The sequence below is a fragment of the Mustela nivalis genome (genome assembly GCF_964662115.1).
Source record: "Mustela nivalis genome assembly, chromosome: 11".
NCBI lineage: Eukaryota > Metazoa > Chordata > Mammalia > Carnivora > Mustelidae > Mustela > Mustela nivalis.
Genome location: NC_139030.1, coordinates 25023917 through 25048898, shown reverse-complemented (window position 1 = coordinate 25048898; position 24982 = coordinate 25023917).

The following is a 24982-nucleotide window of genomic DNA, read 5'->3' as shown; positions in this document are numbered from 1 at the left end:
GAAGGACCTCAATGTGAGAAAGCAATCCATCAAAATCCTTGAGGAGACCACAGGCAGCAACCTCTTTGATCTCAGCTGTGGCAACTTCTTCCTGGGAACATCGCCAAAAGCAAGGGAAGCAAGGGCAAAAATGAACTATTGGGATTTCATCAAGATCAAAACCTTTTGCACAGCAATGGAAGCAGTTAACAAAACCAAAAGACAATTGACAGAATGGGAGAAGATATTCACAAACGACATATCAGATAAAGGGCTAGTATCCAAAATCTATAAAGAGCTTACCAAACTCTACACCCAAAGAACAAATAATCCAATCAAGAAATGGGCAGAGGACATGAACAGACATTTCTGCAAAGAAGACATCTAGATGGCCAGCAGACACATGAAAAAGTGCTCCACATCACTCGGCTTCAGGGAAATACAAATCAAAATCACAATGAGATACTACCTCGCCACAGTCAGAATGGCTAAAATTAACAAGTCAGGATATGATGATGGCAAGGGTGAGGAGAAAGGGGAACCGTTCTACACTGTTGGTGGGAATGCAAACTGGTTTCGCCACTCTGGAAGACAGCATAGAGGTTCCTCAAAAAGGTGAAAATAGAGCTACCCTATGACCCAGCAATTGCACTACTGGGTATTTACCCTAAAGACACAAATGTAGTGATTCAAAGAGGCATGTGCACCGGAATGTTTATAGCAGCAATATCCGCAATAGCCAAACTATGTAAAGAACCTAGATGTCCATCAACAGATGAATGGATAAAAAAGATGTGAGATATATATATATATATATATATATATATATATATATATATATATATATATATAATGGAATACTATGCAGCCATCAAAAAAGAAATCTTGCCATTTGTGACATTGTGGATGGAACTAGAGGGCATTGGGCTTAGCGGAATAAGTGAATCAGAGAAAGACAGCTATCATGTGATCTCCCTGATATGAGGAAGTGGAGATTCAACATGGGGGTTTGGGGGATAGGAGAAGAATAAATGAAACAAGATGGGATTGGGAGGGAGACAAACCATAAGTGACTCTTAATCTCACAAATCAAACTGAGGGTTGCTGGGGAGAGGGGGAAGGGGGGAGAGAGAGGGGGGTGGGGTTATGGACATTGGGGAGGGTTTGTGCTATGGTGAGTGCTGTGAAGTGTGTAAACCTGTAAACCGATTCACAGACCTGTACCCCTGGGGATAAAAATACATTATATGTTTATAAAAAATAAAAAATAAATTAAAAAAAATAACATAGAAGAAAGATACATGGCATGTTTTTTTTTAGAATGTATTTTTTTTTATGATTTTATTTATTTATTTGACAGACAGAGATCACAAGTAGGCAGAAAGGCAGGCAGAGAGAGAGGAGGAAGCAGGCTCCCTGCCAAGCAGAGAGCCTGATGTGGGGCTTGATCCCAGGAGCTCTGGGTCACAACCTGAGCGAAGGTAGAGGCCTTAACCCACTGAGCCACCCAGGCGCCCCTAGAATGTATTTTTGATTGGAATAAGATCCCTGTAAATGTTTGTGTATGTGTTGTTTTCCTTCCTCTTTTTCTTTTGCATGCTCAGAGGCTTATGTATATATACAGTCTATGTCTCTTCAAAGCCAAGAGGGTGTGCTACTGTCTAGATCAGCATCTAGAAAGTAATTAATTTTTGTGGAGTTGACTGGGTGCCATAGAACTGAAAGTCCCCATGGCATCTACCCTACCCAGGATTATAAGAGAAATCTCCACAGTCTACTCCTTTGGCATGGATTTATTGTGCATAAAAAGCTTTAAAAGAGCAGTGTGGCTGGAATATGGTGCTGGATTTGATGTTAGGATTCTGGTTAGCCTTATTTCTAAGAGCAGGCATTTCCAATGTTTGAGTAGAAGGATAATGACTTGTAAAGATGGAATAATCAGGATATACTTATAACTGACAGAATTTCCCCCCACTGCACAATCTATTTGAACAAATAGTGTGTTAGAACAGTTCCTTATTAGAACAAGTGTGTCAGAACAGTCTCTCCCACAATGTTCATAGCCAAGTCAACGTAACATTGGGACTAGTGTATTTTTAAATAACTTTCAAGTAACTTTTAAATAACTTTCAAGCCCATATAAATTTTGTTTTTAACACCTATTTTGATGTATAATAGATATATCATAAAATTCACCTGGTTTGAATATACACTTTAATGATTTTTAGTAAATTCCTGAGTTGTGCAACCATCATCTTAATCCAGTGTAGGAGGTTTTCATCATCCCAGTTTGGTCCTTTGTGTTTGTTCACAATAAACCTCCCTTCTCCTTCTCCCCCTCCCACTCCTTCATCCTTTAGTAAAACACTGATAGATAGTCTCTATCTATATATTTCCCTTTTCTAGATATCACATATACACTTAATTATATAATACATGGTCTTTTATTTCTCACTTCTTTCACTTATCATAATGCTTTTGAAGTTTGTGTATGTTGTAGCATGCATCAGTATTTCATTCCTTATTATGTCTGAGTGGTATTTCATTATGTGAACATATCATGTTTTGTTTCTCCATTTACCTACTGATGGATATTTGTGTCATTTCCACTTTTTGGCTACTATGAATAGTATTAACTTCATGTCCAAATGTTAGTGTGGACATATGTTTTTCATTTCCTTTTGGTAGCTACTTGGGAGTGTAATTGCTGGGTTGTGCAGTCAATCCACATTGATTCTTGACCCACCTTTAATCCATTCATGTAACTATTAAAATAATCTTTGTAAAGTGAGATCTGACTCATGCCACACATATGTTGAAAGCTCTGAAGGATCGCCCAATGTTTATTCATGTTCTGTGCTAATAGAATCTCATACAAAATGTAAAAACCCTGCTCGATTTTATACTGTCTTATTCTTGCTCCCCTTTCTCTAGGAGTACTGGCTTGTTAATACCTATTTAAAGGAGCTAGATTTTCTTTTGACCTTATAGTCTTCAGACTGATCTTCCTTATGTTTGGAGGCCTACAGTGTTATCCCCTCTGCATTCAGTGATTAATTAATCTTTTAGACCTCTAGCTTAGAAGCTGTAATTGATGCTACAAAAAATTTTAACGTCCATTTATATGTACACCCTATCTTCTAATCTTACTTACTATCATTTCTCGCTATAGATGTCAATTAACTATGTGAGTAAACACTGTGTAAAAAATGCTTGTGTAAACTTTCACTGGGAGAAAGTAATTCTCCATAAAGGACAAATGGAGAAAAGCATTATCTTACTGCATACATGTAAATATCCTTCCTTCCTTCCTTCCTACCTTCCTTCCTTCCTTCCTTCCTTCTCTCTCTCTCTCTTTCTTTCTTTCTCATTCTCTTTTCAATGTAGAATAAATATAACTCATATTACTTGCACTCCTGCCTCCCTGAATAACTTATCGTATGGTTGGATATGGTAGTTTGGGCCTGGTATGAGATTTTGAATTGCCCTATGTAAGAGATTGCCACAGGAGTAGGTAGAAAACATATTATAGAATTTTCTATGCATTAATGCATAGTGACAAGGAGAGATACTCTGAAATGAGAAATGGAGAAAGAAAATCAGTATGGGACAGTGTTTTAGGATGCTTAATAATGAGAAAGTGATGACTAATGCTATCCAAGGGAGAGCTTGTATTTCCTGGGATTGATGCAGCCAAATTCACAGTAGGAAAAGGCATTCTGTAAGAAACAACATTTATTTTATTTTATTTTTTTAACATTTGAATGCTTTCAAAGTGAAGTGATTATAAACACAATTTTTTTTTTTCACAAGTTCTGTGTCTGAAAACAATGTTGTAATGTCATGGCTTCTATCCTATGGTAAATTTTAGGGATATTGTTTTTAAAAATCTCTTAAAATATGAGTTGGAAATCATAGCATTCTTGAAACTCAGTTGAACTTTTGATACTGACATGTCATTGATTGGGAAGAGGGATCTAATATTCTGTAGGACTGGTGCACTTTTTAATTTTAACAAGCAGACACAAGTGAATCAGGAGTATGAAAAATGCCGTCAAGTTGTGTAGCAGCAAGTGTCAGTTTAGATAAGGATTACAATATCGGGAGTAGACTCTGACCATGGAAACTGAAATTCTGGCTACATATTGAGAGGCTAAGGAAAGATCTGTGAAACTAGGGCAAAGGAGTGTTTGACTTCCAAAAAAGAAATTTAAGAATTCTCTCAAATATGAAGGAAACTGAGCAGATTTCCCCATGAAGAAGACTTCTCATGGCAGTTGGGTAGCAACAGTAAAACCCTGGTTCAGAAAGTTTATGGCTGAAGGGTTATCAGATATAAGGAAGGCTCCAAATCCAAGCAGGGGATTAAGAATGAATTCATTAATCGTTGCAGTGGACCAATAGGGATGATTTTCTTTATTCAGCATGCAGGCTTACATCACACATTGAGAGTTAATAAGAGAAAGTGAAAGCTGGATTCTGTAACATTTTATTTCATTATCTGCGGCCACAACTTTTAAAATGGTGCTTTAGCAGACTCTGCACTCTGTGAGTATAGAGGTATTTTTTAAATGATTTGTAGTGTTTATAATAAGCTAATTTTCAAATATTTGGGGTGCATATGTTCTTGCATAAAAACCATTTACTGGCAAATATATTTCTCAAACTAATGCAATGTTCTTATCTAGTCTACTGTGCCTAATTTGAAAAGTGGAAGATGATGTGGAACTTCCTGGCAGGAAGTTGAGTGATAACACACATTAATGAAGGCAAAGTGTATGACATATCAATTTGGGTCTCATTGGATCAAAGCATAACTTTCATAAACATACAATGTCCTCATTGTATATCTCCTTGTCCTTATATTCTTAGTATGGAGATTTGAAATGGGCATTCTTTCTGTGCTAATGTTGGCAAATAGTGTTCATTGCTATCAATATGCCATCTATTTAGAAAAAGTAGGGATGACATTTACCACTTTTCCTTAAAGGGTCATAAAGCTGCAGACTGTCTCGGGATGTCTCTGCTGTGGATATTAACACCATGAGAGAAATCACTTAAACCCCAAAAGACCCCTTTCCTTTGAAAATATGAGGATTATCAGTACTGAAAAAAGAAAAGAATAAAAAGTATCTTTGAAATTTTAAGTCCTTTTAAACAGATTAACCATTCCCTTTGATTTTTTTGGTGTGGATTAATAGCCATAGGAGATAGGTAAAAAAAAAAAAAAAAAAAAAAATCCACAGTACATTTTTATTTGATTCTCAAATTAACATAATGCATTGATTTTTTTTTTTATCTTCCTTTATTTCAAGGAACACAGGAACTTAAAGGATTTTGTCTCTGTGTGTTACTTTGCTCTGTCAGCAGCAGCTTGGAAGAACATAACTGTGGAGAGTAGTGTATCAAGTAGCATAAAGCACTAGAGAGGTAGATATTGCCTCTGGCACAAAGTATACAGTACCAATAATAATACCTCATTTATCCTACTACTGCCCATAGAAAACCTGTAAGTGCTAAACATAATTCATTTTATCTGCACTAGCTTACTAATCCTTTTGCATTAGCACTTTTCTAAGGTGTTCATTGTTGGCAATTGTCTTCCAGGCAGGAGGCATTTTGAGTTCTAGGTGCCAAGGAGTTAAAGTGGTATGAAATTATTAAATCATTAAATTTCCTATGTGAAGAAATGCTGGGGTAAATAAATCCTTTTGCTTATGCAGATTTGGTCTATCAGATATTCTTGGGAAGTCTGTCATCATTCAAGATGTAGAAGCAACTTTGCCAAGCATGTAATGCTTTGTTTGTCTTCTTGGCAAAATTCAGTATCATATTTAGAAAAGTTTTGAGTTCATGGAAATTTATTAAAGTACAATCAAGACAAGGTAAGTGGGCTTAAGTGCTATGGGAAGTTACCCTTTGCCACTGTTTAGTTTAGTTTTGCATCAGTGGTTTTGGAGTTTAAAAAATTTTTTAGTCTTGGAAACATTTATTCAGCTGAAATATTTGGAAGAAATCCAACACATAAAATGCACACTAGGGGATTTTCTCTGCTTGAAATGCATGTGAGTTACTTGGAACCCTGCCTGCTTGGCCCTCCTCGTCTTTTATCCCCTGCCTCCAGCATACCCATATCACCCTCTGAGGACTCCACGGAGTACAATATATAAAGCACTCTCTTAGACCATAACTACTTGAGAGAAAATTGAATAGAATACTAGTGTCAAAAAATAGCCCTGTAGTGACCAAGATAGTACTAATAAATTAATTTAATTTAGTTGTTCGCTTACTTAATTAGAATCATGTATATAATCCTAATTCAACAGGCACACACACACATATATATAGGATTTTAAATATACATATTTAGGATATGTATATATAGGATATGCATATATATAATTGGGATATATAAATTATTATATATTATATATTAGGATTTTATAAATTATTATATATCATGTATTATATACTATAAATTTTTTATGTCCTAATTACAACAACAAAAGTATCAAACAAAAAGAGATTGGAAAGATTGAATTCAAAATTCAGTCTAGGAATAAATGAAACAGAAAGCCTGAAAAGTCTCAGGAGAGGAGAGGACATCAATATAAGGACTCAGGTCAAAGAGTGGAAACAAGGAATGTAGAGTTCAGGTTTAAAACAGAGTTGAGAGGACTCTTCCCAAAGCAGGTAGGGTGAGAAAGCTGAGAAAAAATAAGAGGAAACAAAGGCAGGGGCAATGTCAAGTTCAGGGAAGTATTTAAGAGCAGCTCAAGGAGGAATAGAAGTTGTGTCCTGTATAATGCATGTACCCCTACATGGACAGACCTGGCAAATAGTTGAATATTCTTAAAATTCAAAGTGAAAAGAGAAGAGCAGAAAAAGCATGAGGCTATGTATTTCGGCAGTAGCCAGATCATGAAGGGCATTGCCTTCCAGGTAATCAGTTTAGAGTTCGTCCAATAGCTTTAGAGAGTCATTAAAAAATACTGTGCAAAGGATTAGCATGGCCAGACTTGTATGCTGGAATGATATAACGGAGGAAACGAAGCCTAAGAACATAGACTGAGAGAGTGAGTCTTAAATCATTGTCAAAGAGAAATTTCCCAAACTGTTTGTGTGTGTGTGTGTGTGTGTGTGTGTGTGTGTGTGTGTGTTGTTGTTTTCATTTCAAGTTTTAATTTAAATTCTAGTTTGTTAACACACATGGCAAATTTGGTTTCAGGTGTAGAGTTCAGTGATTCATCACTTACATATTCGTAAATTGTCTTAACCAGGAGCATTCCAGAATTAGAAGCATTGCAAATTACTAATGGAGTGGTAAAATTCTTCATAGTAACATGGCCGCCAGATCACTGTTTAACTCACATTTCCTCCTGAATTTTCATAAAAACACAGGAAACAGTGCAAATGTTAAATCAACAAAGGAAGAAGGGAATACACATATCAATCTTTTTGGCCCAGAATGTAATTCCAGTAAAGGGAGGCTCAGCAAGAGAGTGAAGTGATCGAAATAAAACTTTAGAACTGTTGTTGAAACACAGTAAGTGCTTATAATTGTTGTCTCATTGTTATTCCCCTGTGCATATTTATGGGTTACTATAAGCAGAAATATATTTATTCGTCTGTAAAAAAGGGAGAAATGACACCTACCTCACAGAATTTTTCTAAGCATTTAATTAATTTATGTATGTGATCTTCTCCCCTTGGTATCCATAATGTATTAACTGTGAATAGGTTTAGTAGTAGTAGTAATGGTAGCAAGCAGCTGCAGTAGTGAAATTATAGTTAAGTAATGGTCCACAGTCAAAGCTGCTGACAGTTGGGCATTAAATTCTGATATAAAGTTGATAACATGAAGTTGCAAAGAAAATAGATGTCACTCAGCTGACCAAAATTTTCATTCACTCATGTATTTCATGTACAACTTTCAAATAATCAGGTGGGGAGGAAGATGTTGTCTACAGTCTAGGAATGGAATAGGAAACTATCTCATTCCTCTTTCTGACAGTGTTACACTAAAGAAATAAATGCAGACTCTGACTGCATATTTTGCATATCAACTATATCTATAACTTATATCTAAAAGTAGGGTTATCATGAGTGAACAAGGAGGAGAGCTCAGAAAATTATCCATCATATTCAATTAGTAGAGTAAAATTGACCTTGTTATTTAAAGAGGAAATGGAAAAACATCATAGGAATTTTCAAGAGATTCATTAACACAATATATTTATTTTTATCTTTTTCAGCTTTACTGAGGTATAATTAGCAAAATTATAAGATATTTATACAGTCTGATGATTCAGTATACATATACATTGTGAACAGATTCCCCCTCTAGTGTTAATAATTAATATATCCATCACCTCACATATTTATTTTTGTATGTGTGGGAACATTTAAGCTCTACTCTCATCAAATTTTATTTATTCAATATAGTGTTATCAACTATAGTCATCATGTTAAACATTAGGTCCTCAAAACATACTCATAACTGAAATTCTGACCTGTGTATCAACATCTTCCAATTTCCTTCATTTCAAGCCCCTGGCAGGGTAGGTTTCTACTAGGTTTCTACTCTTTTTCTATGAGTCCAACATTTTTTTTTTAAATTAAACTATTAGTCTTTGTCTCTCTAGCTTATTTCACTTGTTACGATGCTCTTCATCTTCATCCATGTTATCAGAAATGGCAGGATTTCTTCTTTTTTCCATGTATGTACAGATCATATTTTCTTCAGGTATCTCTTCAAGATAATTGTTTTGTTTAATTTGGGTATATACCCAGAAGTGGAATTACTGAATCATATGGTAGTTCTATTCTTGATTTCTGGAGGAATCTCCATACTGTTTTTCATATAAGCTGCACCAGTTCACAAAACCACCAAAAGTACATGGGGGAACCCTTTTCTTCCTGTCCTCATCAGTATGTGTTATTTCTTGTCTATTTGATAATACACATTCTGTCAGCTGTAAAGTGATATCCCACTATGGTTTCATTTGCATTTCCCAATGATTAGTGATGTTGAGCCACTTTTCATTTACCTACTGACCATCTATATATCTTCTTTGGGAAAGTATCCAGGTCCTTTGCCCGTTTTTGTTTTGTTTTGTTTTGTTTTGTTTTGTTTGTTTGTTTGTTTTTAACTAGGGTATGTATGTATGTATGCATGTGTGTGTGTGTGTGTGTGTGTGTGTGTGTGTGTATTTGCTATTGAATTGTATGAGTTCTTTGTATATTAGATCTTTTTTTTTTTTTTTTGCAAATATATCCAGTTTGGTAGGTTTTCTTTTTCATATTTTTGATAGTTTCCTTTCCTGTACAGAAGAAGCTTTTTAGTTTAGTAAAGTTCCATTTGCTTAATTTGCTTTTGTAGCTTTTGCTTTTGTTGTCTAATGAAGAAACGTAATTTTTAAGACCAATGTCTGGGAGCTTATGCAAATTTTTTTTTCCGGGAGTTTAATAGCTTCAGGTCTTAGATACTAATCCAATCATTATTTAGTTGATTTTTGTGTATAGTATAAGACAGGGTTCCAGTTTCATTCTTTTGCATATGGCTATCAGTTTTCTCAATACGCCTCTTGAAAATTTTATTTCCCTGGCTCATTTTTTGAAGGTTAGTTGACCATATATCTATAGAATACCCCCCCCCCCCGGGCTCTTGTTTCTGTTCTGTTGACCTATGTATTCGATAGAATACATAGAACACTGTACTGTTCTGATTACTGTAGTTTTGTACTATAGTTTGAAATCAGGGAAGTAAGGTCTTCAGCTTTGTTCTTCTCATAATTGTTTTGGCTGTTCATGCTTCCATACAAATTTTAGGATTGTTCTATTCCTGCGAAAAGTGCTTTGGGGACTCTGATGGAGATTGCATTGAATCAGTAGATTGCTTTGGGTATTGTAAACATTTTAACAATATTCTTCCAATCCATGAGCACAAAATATCTTTCCATTTTTTTTCTTCATTTTCTTTCCTCAGTGTCTTATAGTTTTTGTTGTATACATCTTTCACCTCCTTGGTTAAATTTGTTCTTAAGTATTTTATTCTTTTTAATGTCATTTTTAATGCTATTCCTTTTAGTAGCATTAAAACAATAAAAACAATGGGATTGTTTTCTTAATTTCTTTTTGTGATAGTTTGTTGTTAATGTTTAAAAATGTAACTGGTTTTCATATATTGATTTTGAATCCTGAATTCTGCAACTTTACCATATTTATTTATTAGTTCTAAATGTTTTCTGGTGGAGAATTCAGAATTTTCTATATGTAATAATATGTCACTTGCAAACAGAGACAATTTCACTTCTTTTCTAACTTAAATGCATGTCATTTATTTATTTTTCTTGCCTAATTGCTCTCACTAGGACTTACAATACTATGTTGAATAAAAGTGGCAGGAAATTGCATCCTTATCTTGGTCCCGAACTTAGAGGAAAAGATTTCAACTTTTCACTATTGAATATCATGTTAGCTGTGGGCTGGATATATTTGTACTTCATTATGTTGAGGTATGTAAATCTTCCTTGTGAAGTCTTCAGAGTTTTTTCATGAATGGATGTTGAATTTTGTCAAATACTTATACAACTATTGACATGATCATATGATTTTTATCCTTTATTTTGTTAATGCTGTGTATCACATTGCCTGATTTGCAGAATTTGAACCATCATTAAACTTTGGAATAAATTCCACTTGGTCATCACATATATGATCCTTTTAATATGTTTTTGATTTTGGTTTGCTTATATTCTATTGAGTATTTTTGCATCTATGTTCATCAGAAATGCTGGCTTGTATTTTTCTTTTCTTGTAGGGTCCTTGTCTGGTAGGCTACTGTATGATGCTGGCCTCATAAAATAAGTTTGGAAGTGTTTCCTCCCTATCTGTTTTTTGGAGAGGTTTGAGAAGAAGTGGTATTCTTTAAAATGTTTGTTTGGATTCGCCTATGAGGCCATCTCATCCTGGGTTTTCTTTGTTCTTTTGTTTTTGATTAGTGATTCAATCTCTTTACTTGTTATTGCATTAAAAAAAAATCAACAAACACAAACTCAAACATTAGAAATAACTAAGACAGTTCTCTTACCAAATCCAATTTTAAGCCAACTCCACTATATTCTAAAAAGGTCTTGCCAAACAGAACTCCTGCAGGAAGAAATCAAATCTGAGATCATTGATCAGAGCTTTAATACTCTCTCTGCTCCTCAAGGTTCTGCCAGGCATGAGTTGGGTTATCTTTTAAATACACACTTAAATGCCCATATTCTTTAAGCTTTAGTAAGAAGCTTTTGAATTTGTCCTCATGCAACTTATATCCTTCATGCCCTCATAAGCTATATCTTAAAACTCTTTGAGTAAATGTTCAAAATCCCCTTTGGCCAGCTTCAACATCAATATATTTACAAAATGTGTTAAGTCTATAGATAATATCTAGCTGATGATCATTACCAAATTCAATCTGTAGTATAGACTGTGGATACTTGGTGCTCTCACCAAGAAAATTTGGTATTATACCACTCATTTCTCTCAACCGTCCCCAAGACATCAATTTGCCTTAACAACTTATATATTAAACACAGCACTTATTAAATTTTAATAAGCACGTAAATTACCTGAAAGATCTTACCAAAATATTGCTTCTGATAAACTAATTTTGAGATGAGCCCTAGGATTCTACCTTTCTAATAACCTCTTATGCCATAGAGATGATGCTAGTCCAAGAACCACATTCATAATAGCAAGGTAGTAGAAAAATTAGACTAATGATTCTGAACCAAGGTTATATATTAGAATTACCTGAGGAGCTTTTAAAACAATCTATGTACAATCCTTATCCCAAGCTAATTAAATTAGAATTGGGTGAAGCCAAAGTATTAATATTATTAAAAATCATACAGGCTATTCTAATATGCATTCAAGAACGAGAACCTCTGGGTTAGCCTAACCTGTCTAAATGTTGCATCTGAAGATACATAGCTAATATCTGGCCATTCATTGCTCTTGCCCCGAGACAGCTGAAAGTTCCTTGCTGCCAAGAGCAGAGGTACTATCATATTCATCAATTTAGCCCTGATATATAGCAGAGTGTCTGTCACATAGAAGGGTCTCAAATCATATTTGTTGAAAAGGTCAGAAATTCCCTAGAACATGCCTGTGACTTGTATGAAACTGGATTTTTCTTTAATCAATTTGAACATGGGTTGGGGAGACACATGATTCATTAATGTATCCTTTCAAAATACATCCAGTACCTATTCTTTATCATAGATTTTTGGGTATACAAGGCTCTCAAGAAAGTTGTGGTCTATGAATTAAGCATATTCAGGCTAAGATTTTTGAGTCATTCTTTCTGCAGTCTTCAGCAGCATAAGCACAATTTTAAAACAATAAAATAGACAACTAGCAAGATGACATTCTTAAAGTAAAGGCTATCAAATGAGCCAACTGTCAAATTATGTAAATTTGAAAGTCTAACAACCTTGGTAAAGGTCCTTTAATTGGATGACTCATGTAGAAAATAAATGAACTGTCATTTAAAAGTCCCTTTCCATAGACAGATTTAAAGGAACAGAAATAGTACTTTAAAAGGCTCAAGGTAGAAAAAAAAATTAGTAAACTTCAAGACATTTTTGCACACCTGAACTATATATATTTTAATATATCACACATAACTATAGTCATCTATGCTAAAAGAAAATTTTCTTTCACCAAGTAATAATAGCATTGGAAAAATTGATAATACTTGGTACTAACTCATAGAGATACATAAAACATTAATGGTCTTTATACCTAAATGTTAATCACTTCTCGGCCTTTTGGCTAAGATCAAGTGTAGTATCTGTTCTTATCAGTTTATACCTAAATGTTGAGTTTATACATAATGCTTGCTTCCTTATTTACATTTTTTATATCCTCCAGATTTTCTAAGCTTACTTTTTATTTGTAATTAAGACATTGTTAAACTAATATATTTAATAGAATCTCACTTTTATTATTAAATTAAACAAAAGCAATATGTAGGACTCATTTTTCCCAGCTATTTTCACCTTCCCTTTTGCAGGCTGCTACTTTTCTGCCTGTTATTACATGACCTCCCTGTTTCATTGACTTTGAGTTTGAAAGAGTAACCTGTCTTGGCTGAGTGGTGTGTTTTGGCATTTGGGTAGAAGTTTACTGTGATTGCATGGTTTAGCTAATGCTCTCTTGTTTCTGCCTTCTGCATGAAATAAAAGCATACCTAGAGAGAGGTCTCTTTCTGTCTGATCCCTGGAACAAGAAGGGATGAGGGACAGAAACCCAGTCTACCTGTGGCCCAGCCAACCTGAAACACAATAACCCACTTAATGTGACCGGAAGTAAATCTTTGTTGTTTATGCCACTAAGATATTGAAGTTCTTTGTTCTGAAAGCAAAGTTAAATAGGAAAGTAAGAATCGATATAAGGGAAAGTCATACTTATAAGGCACATTATTCAATCTCTTTAATGATTCTGATGTAGCTTTAGATAAGGTAATCATTAGAGACTGGAAATTATAGAGAGGAATTAAGAAGAGATTAGAGTAGGAAAATAAAGAGAAGTGCTATTCAGTGGACAGCTTTATTGAGGATGAAACACCTTAAATCTGTACTCTAATAAAAATAGTCCAAATAGACCAGAGTTGGAAATGTAAAAATAGTAGAACTGTACAAACACACTAGAAGAAAACTTAGGTGACTCCTTTTATAACTTTGATATGGAGAGGAAATTTTCTATTACTCAAAGTGAAGAAGCAATAAGAGATTTGACATAAAAATGAAGAAAAATTTTGTTTCATCTAAAAAGAACTACATCATATGCAAAGTACAGAGATAACACACTAGAAGAAAATATTGAAGCATGAATCAGAGATAATATCTATAAATGTATAAAATATATATTTGTAAATATATATATTTATATTAAATATAAGGGTATATAAAATTTTAAATAGGATATCCCTAAATATGTATATATACAAATATATATCTGTAATATATTTAAAAAGTCTTATACTTGAGGGAATACAAATACTTTTGAAAAGTGGATGAAAGACATGAAGAGAGAGTTCACAGAAAATTAAGCAAGTGCTCTTCAGACGTATGGGACAATGTAAAATACACTCATAATGAAGGGAATGATAACCTTTGTCACTTGTGAAATTGAGCAGAAGTTAAATTTTTGGCAATATCCTCTTTGGCAAAAGTTTGTCCTACAGGTATACTTCCAACAACATGAACACCAATATGCACAAGATAGTCACTGAAGCATCATTATACCAGTGAAATATAAGACACAGCCTGCATAACCATACAGAGATCAGTTGGAGAAAACATTTTCATAGTAGAGAATGTGCAGCTCTAGAAACAGAATAAGGAAGGGCTCTGTAAATTGACATGGTGTAATTTCCTGGATTGATATTGTTTAGAGGAAGAAAAACAGAATAAACTATGTTATATTTTCTGAGAGACAGGTTATTCTTTGAAAAAGGATAAACACAAGAAGAATAAAATAGAAACCAAATAAAAATGGTAACTACAATGTGTGGGGCTTTTCTGAGCACATGTTTTATACATGTTTGACTTTTCAACTACACTAATATTTTACATATTAAAAATTGCTGGATGCCTGGGTGACTCAGTTGGTTAAGCATCTGCCTTTAGCTCAGGTCATGTCCCCAGGGTCTTGGGATCCAGGCCCATATCGGGCTCCTTGCTCAGCAGGAAACCTGCTTCTCCCTCTGCTTGCCGCTCCCCGTGCTGTGCGCGCTCTCTCTCTATGACAAATAAAATCTTTAAAAAATAATAAAATAAATTAAAATTGCCAAATGACAAAGATTGTGGAAAAGTCTTAAAACTGTTTTAAGATACAATAAAATGCGAACAGGAACTGATGGACCTAAACTGAAACTGGTTTCGGCTTCTCTTCTTACCAGTGTGTTGGTGTCCTGTGTTAAGTAGGGGGCTCCTCAAGTTGGGGTGTCTGAGTGAACATGATGAGCAAAGCCCTCTGAAATCTCATCATTGGCACGTAGAATAAATGAGGAATTAATCTGTACTTAGTTCAGCAACGTCCATATTTTGTTTCCAGCTTAAGTTAGCCTATGCCCACAAGTGAAACAAAATACGAAGAGATTGTGAAGCTGTGGCATTTTAAAGACAGATTATGTATTACCTCTTTCAGGAATACACAAAATAATAAGTTTGGATGTCACTCTAAGTTATTATCATAAACTTATATGCATTTGTAGATGTTACATTTGGGGCAGGGGGTTCTTGATGAACAAGGACACAATAAGACACCAACTGGACTGAGAACTGTGACCGAGTCTCTGAGGTAATGGCAGACTGGTGCTTGCAGCTATTCATTCAGCACGCAGGATAACTAAGGAGTATTTCCACTTGTTTACTGCCCTACAAAATAGAAGTACATCCCCCTTTGAAAACCAAGAGCTTGCTGTGAGTGACTAGAGAATTAGAACAAAAGAGGTACAAAGAAACGAGAGCGGATGCACAAATGAAAGGAATATTATGAGAAGACCTGAATGGGAAAATAAAAGAGAAAAAGTAAATATGAAAAGCTGGAAACCTATGGTGATAAAAGTAACAGGTGGGATATTTTTTTCTGGCAATTGTTTTTATTTTTATTTTTAAATTTTGTATGCTTGATATAAACTGCATGCACTAAATCTGAGTTATGATGTTCTATTTGAGAATTACTTCTCTGATATTAAGACCATTAAATACCTATGATCATTTTACCTACAAATAAATCATTAGGCACTAGGATTTCTTATTAAATTAGTCCAACTGGTCAGCAGTGAGTGAAAATACAGTTGATGTTAAATATTGCACAGCATATTACAAATGGCTGATGCTCCATAACCGGTCCATTTATAGTTTATGGTGCAAATTTTAAAGTCAAGTAAATGGTGTTTTCAGCGGTAGTTCATGTGTTATGACTTGTCGGGGTTGTAAATAATTTGTAGGGCATTTATGTATTTCTAGATTCCATGTACCTCTTGCTTATAAATCTATTTATTAACCCTTATAAATAATTTATGGTCAAATCTCAAAATGAATCATTCCTAAAATTGCTTAACTGTCTGGAATTTTTCTTTAGTAATCTCGTCCCTCATTTTCTTTTCATATCTCAATCAGGTATAAATAGAAGAAGGCTGCATGCACCTTTTTCTTCTCGTTCCTGAGTCTAAGTGTCTGTGCCATCATTCACCTTTACAGTGAGGAGCAATGAATTCATGCCATCAGTTCTTCTCTTGGCACCTTCAATGAGTAATTGGTTTTCTTCCGAACCCTTCATCCATCCCAGCTTTACCTCTCTTTACTCTTCTCTCTCTTTTCTTCTTTCCTCTTCTCTCTCTCTCTTTCTTTCTCTTATTTCTTTTATTTCACCACTTGGATACTCTACCAATTTCTTTCCATCCTTTGATACCAGGGATGTGAATAACAAATTTTATCATATTAATAGAATAATTTTTTTTTAACTAAACCACAGTAACTGAGGATTTGGTGTCAATTACCATAAATGTCTTGGAATAGAGAGAAGTGAGATGTAGAAAAGAGGCCAAGGATGGTAAAAGGAAAAAAAATTAAAAAAACAAATGCATGGCAGGCCCTTGAAAAAGATATGTTTTAGGGATTTGCTGATGCCCTATTATACATCTTTTTTTCTTTTTAATTGAAACCTCAATTCTTTCACCTTTACCCCATCTCCCAGGAAATCCTTTAACTAATACAGTATATATTCTCTCATCCTACTAGTCATACATGCACCACTGTTCCTTAGTTCATTATTTATCATTATTCATTTATTCATATATTCCTTGATTTGTTTCAGAAGGAATGAAGGTTTATAATAACATATGGAATACAAATTTCTTGTAATTGGCAGGTAGATGAATGAGGAATAAATTTGTACTTAGTTCAGCAACTTCCATATTTTGTTTCCAGTGTAAGTTAGCCTATAAATAAATAAATAAAACAAATGAGTGAGACAGTCTGGACAAAAGGAATTTCAGATGGTAAAAATAAAATGAAGCTAAGTGAGCCATAGTTCCTATCTTCTGTTATACAGTGCAAAATGCATATGTTAGAACAATGCTCATCCTTGAGATCAAAGAGATGCAATCATTCTCATCTTCATTTGAGAAATCTTATATTGCTTACCTTGGTAGCTAATATTACTTCATCTCCCTGAAAATGTTCTCATGGAAATAATTTTTGCTGGACTCTTCTTTTGGATGCCATTATTAGCTCTATGTATATTCCAAGTGTACTAATATTCTGGATTTAATGGCTCAATAGAGTGGAGAAGATTGTTTATAAATCAAGCTGGATTTCAAGGGAATTATCCACATAAACATACCATGAATCAAATAGAAAAGAAAATTTGCTGTCCACACTGAGGGGGGTCTTTGCCAGCAGGACACAGATGAATGCTGCTTTGTAAAGGTGCACTGGGAGTTTCTCCATAGAAGTAAACACTTCTGAGGTAGATCTGTTGGGGGAGATGAAAAATGACTGTGGTAGTGCAATTAAAGTGTGTAAATTATATTTTGCATTATGCAATATTTGAATTAGCTGCTGTTTGAAGGTAAGTTTTCTCTGTGTGAGAGGTCACACACAGGTAAACATGTATTACTAAATCAGAAGGGAATCACAAACAATATGCCTGAAAAGTAAGAAAAGGAGTGCAAAGATTTATTAGGAAAGTGTTCAGTTGATAAATGATAACATTTATTTGTAATTTGAGGATCTGACCCAAACAACACTCATTAGCTCAGCTTGTATGAAGCCAATTAGTTTCATAAATTTATTGTTTGTTCTGATGTTATTTGTAAAAGGGTATCATTATGGTACTGGAAATGAGATTTGTTTTAAAACAAATGTGAAATATTTCCTTAATTATGCTACTTTACTTTCTCTATAAAAGTCTGGGTATCTCATTTTCATATAGAAGATATATAAACTGTAATCCTAGTAAATAGTTTTTTTTTAAGACTTTATTTATTGATTTGACAGACAGAGATCACAAGTAGGCAGAGAGGCAGGCAGAGAGAGAGGAGGAAGCAGGCTCTCCGCAGAGCAGAGGGCCTGAGGTGGGGGCTGGATCCCAGAAACCTGGGATCATGACCTGAGCTAAAAGCAGAGGCTTTAACCCACTGAGCCACCCAGGTGCCCCAATAGTTTTTGATATAATAAAAATTCATCCTTTGTACTTAAGGCAAATTTTTGGAACCATAGGAGATACCAGTTTACTGATTTTATTTTAAGCATGTATCTTATTTACGGTACTGTACCCCCCCTTTACTGATCTTACAAATAAGAACAAAAACACTTACTGAGAATTTCCTATGTTCCAGGTAAGGTGCCATCTATTTACATGTATTCTCTTTTTAATTTTCCTGACTCAATAAAATATGTCCTATTACATTCACCATTTCGAAATGAAGAAGTAGAACTTAGCAATTATACATGATGTACCTATCTATGGACAGACACTACTAAAATGAGGAATAACTGCATAGAGCATGATTAGAAATTTTATTTATTCTTAACTACTATTTTATTCTCCTTTGACTTTGGTGCAATTTGAAATGTTATTCTTTACTATTCACATAAAAGCTGCTATTACTTCCCTTAGTACACAAGTATAAGAAAACAGATGGTCCCAAATATCTGTCTTAAATTAAGTCAGAAAGCATCTTAAATGTATTTGAAGAAAGCATCTCTATATTTAAGAGATAGCAACTATAAGTTGGCTTCCTCTTAAGGAGATTCAGATGTATTTTCTCCTACAAGCTAGTTTTCTTCATTAAACTCAGTTGTTAGGCATCATTCTGACGCCACCATCTGATACTATAAAGACAATGAATATAAGCGATTCAGTTTATTTAATGATTGGCTAAAAATAATTTAAAAAGAATTTTCATTGAAGAATGTCTAAGATTGGCTTAGGAAGCAGCATCAAAACATCCAAATGAAAAATTGTCAGCTACTCGTCACTCTAACGAAAAATGTCTTTTAAATTTGGAATCATTAAAAAGAGTATTTGTTATATTAGTTTTCAAACGATTTTCATAATACCTCAAACAAAAGTCACTGAAGTAGGGAGAGGCATATTCTGGACAAGATGTGATCTCTTCTCCCTTATATTGAGAAGAATAGCTCCATATTAGTTTGTCTGATTACTAAATATTTACCAACCTCTTTCAAAATGTTGTATGATGTTATTCATTCTCTTCAGCATTAAAGAAATATTTTCTATTTTTGCGTGGCTCATAATACATAGGGTTCATGATATATGATACATATGCTCTATATAATATCAATATTACTTATACATTATTTTTAACCATTAGTCCACTTTTAGAATAAAAAAAATACATGACTGAATGAAAAATACATGAAAACTTCTCAATAGTTAAAACTATTGAGTGGTTGTCGAGCTGATTGAACAGTTGAATTATGCGAGTGCTGCTTGCTTGCCAGTAATGCTACACATGCTTACTGAATAAGGAATAGAGTGGTCCAAATTATGTTTAAAAGCAAAAACTTTAAAGTATTTATTTTATTAATTTACAGGAAAGTAGAATGGAATCTGACTTTATTTTGACCCTCAATGTTGTGAGTTTCCTGGAATAACTCTGAGGTCCACTGGTTGGAAAATGATGATCCAGATAATGATGGTTTTATTTGCCGTCTTCTGCCTCATTGTTTATTTTTTTCTGTCATTCCAGATCTTACGAGATAATTCAATATTATTGTCACCCTCAATCCCTACAACAATGAGGAAATGGAAGCTCAGAAATTCTAAATACATTAAAAAAAAAAAAAAACCCTAAGTAGGTAAGACATAGCCATACCTAAGCAAAGCTACAGTATTTAAAAAGTGACCATAATATGTAGAAGTGATTTTAATTTAAAAACCACAAATGTAATTTGTCCATATTTATTAAAACATAGAAAAAAAAAACAAGAAAATATTGACTAGAGCCTTATTTGAGGTCCTTTAAACTTATTCCTTCCAAACACGCACACATTATTCTATCATTTTGTTCAAATAGATGTACACAACAGTAAAGTATTTCATCAAAATTACTTCCCTCTTGAAACTTTCCTCAATGTCTGCTTCCAAAACTACCAATTTAAATTTGCACAAAGAAATGCATGAAGACCTCATACAGTACTATCTTGAAGCATTTGTTTTTCACTTGCTAATGAGTGCAACAGAATATCAATGTCTAAATTTATGTTTGTTCTGCGAAAGAGGGAGGTTTGGGCTTCATTTTATTCCCACATGTAGAATGTATGTTGTAAAACAGTGTGCCTGTATTGGTGGAAGGAGGTTGGGAAAAGTTATGGAGAGAATATGGAACTTAAGGTGCTACCCCTGCTTTGTGATTCCCAGTTCTGTAGATTTGGAAGAGATAGGCAAGCAGTCACTTGATACCAAAGGAGTAAGTAAGGGATAAGGTATCAGGCATATGAGTTAGATATGTCTGAACACACATCTTATAAGAATTCTGAAGATAAGAATCACAGCACAGAAATGTATATATTAGTGTAAGGGTGAAAGGTATCAAAAGGTACACACATTCTGTTATAAAGTAATAAGTTGTGGGAAGATAATATATAACATGGTGACTATAGCTAATAATACTGTATTGCCTATTTCAAAGTTCCTAAAACAATAGATCCTCAAAGTTCTCATCACAAGAAAATAAAATTGTGTAACTATGTAAAGTGACAGGTGTTAACTAAATTTATTATGATCATTTTGCAGTATATGCAATTATCAAATCATTATGTTGTATACCTGAAACTGTACATTAACCAAACCTCATATTTTTATATAAACCTTTATATTTTTATATAAAAAATAAATTATATAATTTTTATAAATATTTTATATTTATATAAAAAAATAAAAATTAAAACAAGAAAAGTAAAAAGTCTCAGAACTAGAGGTTTTACAAAGAATGCTTATTTTTTCTGATCATTAACCCTAGAAAATGAAGATCAGGGCATTGAAGCAGGTATCAAATAAAGTGAAAAAAACAGAAAGGTATGCTCATGCATCTTTGCTATCTTTTCCTGATAAAAGTTAGTATTAAATAGTGTACAAATTGGAAAGTTATTATTAAATATTATTGAAGGAGTATTTCATAGTTAGATTATTATTCTGTTATTTATTTTACTTTAATCATGAAAATAACAATCAGGTAGAAATTTGGTTTTAATCATGTTAGTTAGTGTCCTTATTACCACCCATAATTCTTGGCACAACAATGGTGTCCCATGAATGTCTGTGATTATATGAAATGACCAATGAATTACATGTACCCACCAAAATCCTCTTGTATTTGAAAACTTTATCAAGGATATTAAGATAGAACAGAACCATTCCTCCCTCATTTTGGCTGCCAATAAAATACCTACTAGATATCAAAGTGAGACAGATTTTCATTACATACATCTCAAAAAACAGTTTACAACTGGGAGGGAGGTGAGGTGGGGAACCTATATCAAACACCTCAAGCCTAATGAGGGGCTTTTCTTTGGGCAGACTGGAGGGCTTGAAATGTGTTCTCTACTACTGGGAGACCCAAAGGTCTGGAACAAGATTTACTCCAAAGAAAGGTGAACAGGCAATGTGTGTAGTAGACCAGGCTATGTTAGGATAGTCCTCTTCTCCAAGGATTTGTCAGGGTGAGGGTGTTCTCCCTAGAACTGATGTGGGCCCTGGAAGGACAACAGAACCCAGAAGCAAGAAGATCAAGAAGATGGATAAAAGGACCAGTTTCCTAAGAGCTGAGGAAAGGGTTACAACTTACGGCTAGGGATACAAATGCAATCTTCCAGAGTCAAGAGATCTACATAAAAAGTATCCAATGATGGAGTCTACCAAGAAAGAGCCCAGAAAAAAAGTATACCTCAAGGCAGTGAGTCATCTGTAAATATCCACCAGCTGAGTGAGACCAAAGGGGATGGAAATAGTGCCTGATTGATGAGGAGCTTCTCTCTCTTGCCTTTCTTCTTAGCACACTTCCTGACTGAACTCTGACCTTGGCAGGGTCAGAAATAGCTAGCAACTGGGCAGATGGGAGGAGGAAAAATAAAAAAGGAGACAGAAAAAGCTGGAAATAGCATGTGTACCATTTCAGATTTAGGCCAAAGTAAGGCCTCAATTTGGGAAGAAGAGTTAATATTGAATTGATTTTGACTGGTATAATGAACTAGATATACGAACTTTTGAAGTGAGACAGTATTTGTGACTTAGCACGAAGACAAAGCTATCTGCACCTGAAAGCTGGACATTTTAAGCAGGAACAAAGGATGATTAAACCCTCTTGAGTCACGATCCTGGTAGATTAGTTGACACTAAAATTTTGTCCCTGCTAGTTTATTTGACTTCTGTACCAGAGGCCACATCACCAATGGCTCAAACAAAGAAAAAAAATTACAGAAATGCATATATTGGTGTAAAATTGAGCAGCCATAAGAAGATGATCTCAAAGAAGAAGAAACATTATAACATGGAACCTTTCTCCTTAATCTTCTTCCCTACCAGTTGAAAAGTATTTCACAGATGGAGAGGAGGCTGGGGAAAAAACTGGTCTTCACCCAAGGTGTGTTGCTTTTTCCTTCTTTCTTAAGAGAGTGAAAAATCTAGATATCCTGTGAGGATTTCCCTAAATGGGAAGGAAGAGTGACAGTTAAAGAATGTCTGGGTGCATTTTATAGTAAGCTAGTGGAGGAGCCTATCTTTGGGACAAAAAACAGCCCACTATTTTTTGAAATAGAGAGACAGGAGCATTCAGAGATGAAGGAGATCAGGCAAGATCAAATGGTGGTCTTCAAAGATACTGGGCAGTAACATGACTGGATCCGATTAACTTTGGGGGAAAGCAAATGCCTGAGAGCAAAGAATAGTTTGCTTAGTAACCAGAGAGAGATACTTCCACATTTATCTCTACCAAAACCAAATGCTTGAGTTTTCTTTTAAGACCCAACAGAAATGCTTAATAAGGAATGAGATCTTAGTATCTGGTTCCCTTTCAGGTGAGGTCCTTGTCTTGGATATGTACTCTTAAGAACACCAATTCCAACTCGAATATTTCAGTTTCAGGAAATAATGTTTAAAAGATCTTATTAAAGTATTCAATACTGGTTCTAACACAAGATATAAGGGATGCCATTAGGTACAGAAGAGCTCTTATTTGTTTCCTCACAAAGGAAAGGAAACGAAAACTGTAGAGATTTTTGTGCTTTATCTTTGTACCTCAAACTTAGGCTGTATTTATAATTGTTTTTATGTGTTTGTGACAAACACTTAACACCTATACACTTAACACCATGTTAATATGGCCACATTAACATTCAATGTGGCCAATTAAGATTATGGCCCCCAGGCTCTCACCCTGATGGTGCGATGACCCCTTCAAACAGGAAATTGATTTATCTGACTAAAAGGTGTTGTCCTTAGGAGAATTTTGTGGGATAGGGTGAACGAAACTGGCCAATAGGTAAAGTGCACCTTTAAAAGGAATTCATTTGGGATGCCTGGGGGCTCAGTTGGTTGGACGACTGCCTTCGGCTCAGGTCATGATCCCGGAATCGCAGGATCAAATCCCACATCAGGCTCCCAGCTCCATGGGGAGTCTGCTTCTCCCTCTGACCTTCTCCTAGCTCGTGCTCTCTCTCACTGTCTCTCTTTCTCAAATAAATAAATAAAATCTTAAAAAAAAAAAAAAAGGAATTCATTTAGTGCTGATATTATCTTTTAGAGGACTGTAGGATTTAATAATCTCCCAGTGGTCCTCCGAAGACTCTCAGCCAGAGCCTGATGGTCTGAACCTTTCATTGCCAAGAAATGATTAATCTAAAGATGGACAGTTCTCCCATATTCAGGCGGCCTCAGTGTGGGGCTGTGTAGTAAATCCATCTCACAGTTGCAAAGTATATGGCACATCCCTGGATCTGAGACACTTAATCTCACAAGGCCCCATGCACTGCAGTCTTGTCATCATTGAGGCTTTTGGGTTCTTTCCTTTGAAGGTAGATACATCAGCTCTTTCGGTACAGAAACCTAAAAGAAAAAACAAAAATGAGTACACCTATGAATTCTTTTCCCCTTAAAAAGCATGAACAAGGTCAAACATATTCCATATGAGATGACTATTCCAGCATCTTATAATTGCATTTTCCACTTGAAATTTAGGTTGTCAGTGAAACAATTATTTGATTTAGGGAGTAACTTGCAACTTTCTTCACCTTTGTTTTTCCTTTTTTTAATGTCCTGAAGTAGTAATATAAAGTGATCTAAATTCTACATCAATATCCATAATTCTTTTTAACTTTGTTCCTTTTAAAAATGTATTTCAGTTTAAGACATTTTTTTTTTTTAAGCCAGCAAACAAACTACCACAACAAAAATGCTGGGAGAAGTATGAAGATCCTGAATTAGTACTTTAACAAAGACTGAATTTCAGGTAGTAAACTTATAGAACCCAAGGACAAAAAAATTCAGAAAATTAGTTAAGTGTGCCACTGTGTTATACAACACACATACAACATTTATTAGAAACCCAAAGCCAACCATTGAAATTTGTAGGCATACAAACACAAACTTGGTTTAGTTGTCATTTGAACAGCCTCAGACTTACTTGCTGTATGGGATCTCTTTTGATGGAAATTATTTTATAGATTCAGTTGAGAAAATTATATGGAGCATGACATTCTTCAGCAAAAAAAAAATTTTTAATAGTTAAAAATATTGGTATTTTCCTTAGTAGCCATTAATTTAAAAGTAAGTTCCTGAAGGTTGAAATCAGTAGTGAATGCAACCTCATATTTTATTCCTCAAATTCCTATCTGTATTTCCAAAAACAAATATGGATTCGTATTCAAAATATAAAAAGGTGTTAAATTTATTAAGTGGGTGTGTTTTATTTTTTATT